Genomic DNA, 3,723 nt, shown 5'->3' on the forward strand with positions numbered 1-3,723 from the left:
AGTTACAAACAATTGTTCACAGTGGAAATAATGAATCAAATCAATGTAAATAATGCTTGCATTCTTACAGTTTCTGGCTCAGAACTATCACATGACAACAATGAAATGCAGTCTCGCTTTGATCATGGCAGTATCCAGATGACTTTTAAAAACAAATATAATCAAGTATCCCGCAAGTTTCACAGGAAATTTTTAGCTAATCTTAGTAAACATTTCTTGTTTATTCAGTAGGATTCATATTTAGGAGATCATTCATGCCTGAGTTAGAACCAATTCATTAACTATATCTAGAGTATTATTTAAACTACATCTATACCTAGAGTTTAGACTATATTAAGTCTAAAAGGACAAAGAGGGTAAGTTTATTATATACACTACACATTCCAAGAGAAAGTCTACCTATGTATAATATATGTGAGTATATGCATAATTTTGTATGTATATATGCATTTATTTATTTCATCATGTTTATGTAGTGTGTATTGGAGGTGGTGACCCTTTGAGAGCTGTATGCAATGAAATTTAATTTTAATGTATGCCGATTAGTGTACATTCAAAGTGACAGTAAAGTTATTTTTCTATTCTATTCTATTCTATTCTATTCTATTCTATTCTATTCTATTCTATTCCATTCCATTCCATTCCATTCTATTACAATAGTGCAATATTAATGCAATATCAGGGGTTTTCAATTCAATTGTATAGAATGTGAAGGATGTGTGTTTGTGTTTTATTTTTATAGTTTATGTACACTGAAGATGGCATTTAATTTCGTTGTTCGAGGTGCAATCAAATAAAGTAAACCTATTCTATTCTATGCTATGCTATGCTATTCTATGCTATGCTATGCTATGCTATGCTATGCTAGCTGGATTTCTACTAGTAAACTGATCATTTGTGTTGTGTTTTCAAATGGTGAATTAGGAGAATTGTCTGCTGCTCTTCCGGGTTCCAATCATGTGCAGATACGTACTACAAATAGTCTTCAACTTACAGCTGTAATTGGATCTGGAATTTTGGCTGCTGACTGATGCAGTCATTGAGCAAGTCACTTAACTGGACCCAACATTATGTCCCATTTTTATTACGGTTGTTAAGCAAATCGCTATGGTCACTAAGCACACCATGCAGTCGTTAAATGAATCATGCAGTCATTTAGTGAATCTGGCTTTCCTAGATTGTGCTTGTTGGAAGCTGGCTGGGCAGACACAGATACAGAAATCACAGACATGTGACTTCACTTGCAACCATGGTAAATGCAAGCTCATTGCCAAGCGCCTGAATTGTGATGGCTCGACAGCCGTGGTAGGGCAATGGTCATAACTTCGAGACCGGGTCATCAGTCACTTTTTCCAGGGATGCCATGACATTAAACTGTCATGAAATGAAGACGAAGACTGTAAACATTTTTCATCACCTGGCAGGATGAGATAGATTGAACTATGACCGCAATTGAGCCCCAAATTTATGTTGCTAAGCGGAGATATTTGTTAGGTGAATTTTCTGACCCTAATGGCAGCATTTGTTAAAGGAATCACTGCCGGTGGTGAGTTAGTAACCTCGTTGTTAAGCGAATCTGGCTTGCCCATTACTTTGGTGGTCAGGAGGTTGCCAAAGGGGATAACATAACCCCGGGACCATGAGAAATTTGAGTCAGTTGCTGAGCATCTGGATTTTGATCACATGACCAATATGGATTTGCGATGGTCATAAGCGTGACAAATTGTCACAAGTTGCAGCTTCTAACAGTCACTAAAGGGGTGGTGGTAAGTTGAGGACCGCCTATATTCACCCCGTGTATTGCATTGCTACCTAGAGATTGAAGGGACAATTTCATTTTAAGTCCTAAAGAGGAGCAAATTGCGACCGACATCCAGGGAATCATTTCTCTATTGCTGCAGCCCAAAGCGAATGTTGGCATGGAGACAATATCCCACCATCTGAAGGCTTAAAGGATTTATTGTATTATTTCCAATCTCAACAATGTTTCAGTATCCAAGGGAATGATACAATATCCTCAATGTCTTGCTTCTGTAGTTTTCTGTAGGCAATCAGTTGGCCACTACCAGGACTGAATATTGGGCTAGAAATCTCGGGTCTAATCCAGTCCAGCAGTGGTGAGTTTCACGTTTTGTTACCATCTGTTTGTCGTGTGTTGGTGTGTGTGCTTGCTTTGAGGGTGCATGCATGCCTTCCATGCATGCGCCCGGCCTTCTGCACATTGCACTTTGTGTGCGTGCCTTCCGCAAATGCGCCTGGCCTCAAAAATATGTCTAAATAGGAAGGAATAGAACTGGGGGGGGAGGCAGGCGGGCCGACCCCCGATTTCTGCTACTGGTTCCAGTGAACCGGTCCGAACCGGCTGAATACCATCTCTGCAGCTAAGCCTTTAAAAAACTGTTTTCCTTTCCTCCTGCTCTTCCTATTGTATGTGATTGCAGCGCCCCCTCAGGAAACCTCTAAGTCTGCAGCCGCTGTCACGTCCTGGCTGGCAAAGAGCCATGCTCACACAGTAAGTGCTTTGATTCTCTTGGTGATTGTTTCTAACTGGAGGGAAACAATTTCCCGAGGAGAATTTCCCAGCATGGAGATTTAGCTGGTCGATGAAATGCATTTCCCCGTCTCGTTCTCTCCTTGAGTCTATTGATCTTGTTCAAAAATATCCTCCTTCTGGCAAGGCGAGATGACAAGTCAGACTCTGAGCTTTCCTTCTTTAAACTAAAGAGAGAAGGAAAAGTAAATAAAGAGGGAGGGCTAAGATCTCTGATCAGGCTGCTCCAATCAAAACATGGTTAATTAACAACTTCTAATCTTAGCCAAGAGAGGCTGATGGCAATATGGACATGGCACTGGCACCCAGGCCGATCTCAAAGGATGATTTTTTACTGTACTGATCCTTACTCCCCAGAAAGCACACAAGCTCTGATCATTGCTTAAAACTTTAAAACAAAGCCTGGCATTACTTTAATTGTTTGGATTTTTAAAAATTGTTTGTTGATGCTGATGGAACAAGGCTCATTTCCTTTTCAATCACACACTATAAACAAGGTGAAGAAGAAATTTATTTGCACATGGCTGACTTCGGCTCATAGTGAATGTAAAAAAATAAGGTGGCATCCAGATGTGCATCAAGATAAGGTTGGATAATATGTAAAGCTTTTTGGACCGTTGTTTACTTCCACCAGATGTTGGGATCAACTTATATCCTAAATTCAACATTTGTGTTACTGAGAATGTTTTTGGAATAGTTATTCACCAACAAAGGTAATTTTCTTCAGGACAGTGGCATTTAGGGAGGAGTTTTTTAAAACTCTCTCCTCCTTTCCTGGCATTCCTCTAACTGTTGTTAGTCTTGGAAAGGAAACTCCCATTGGCACAGCAGAATGGCCATAGTACATCTGCCAAGGCAATAGTTCAACAAATCCATCAGCCATCTGTTTTTCCACACAGGTGCTGAGTGAACAGCAAAGAAAATGAACCACGTGTCAACTCTGTTAGGGGGAAAATAAACTTGGAATAGTGAATATAAAGTCAAGATATGGATTTCTGTCTGGAGTTACGGGCCATAGCTAATTCCGGGCCCAATTATATGTGGTGGCTGTTGCATCTCTGTTTGCCTCATAACTGCCACGAAGAGTCCATTTGGGTCCAAAATATTGTAACATTGTCCCAAAAACTAACTTTCTTTTTGAGTGCTATTTGGAAGGAGAAATCATCACCTCT

The 3,723-nt window shown here is 40.0% G+C and overlaps 1 long non-coding RNA gene across 1 annotated transcript; it reads left to right on the plus strand.

Moving 5' to 3' along the window:
* The first annotated feature begins 2,058 nt into the window (after window positions 1–2,058).
* LOC309385132 lies at window positions 2,059–3,470 on the plus strand. The gene is made up of 3 exons (XR_014174160.1): window positions 2,059–2,117; window positions 2,442–2,512; window positions 3,451–3,470. It is a non-coding gene; the product is annotated as an uncharacterized lncRNA (long non-coding RNA).
* The last annotated feature ends 253 nt before the right edge of the window (window positions 3,471–3,723 follow it).

This window comes from Natrix helvetica, assembly GCF_964273705.1.
Source record: "Natrix helvetica genome assembly, chromosome: 1".
In the NCBI taxonomy this organism is placed as follows: Eukaryota; Metazoa; Chordata; class Lepidosauria; order Squamata; family Natricidae; genus Natrix; species Natrix helvetica.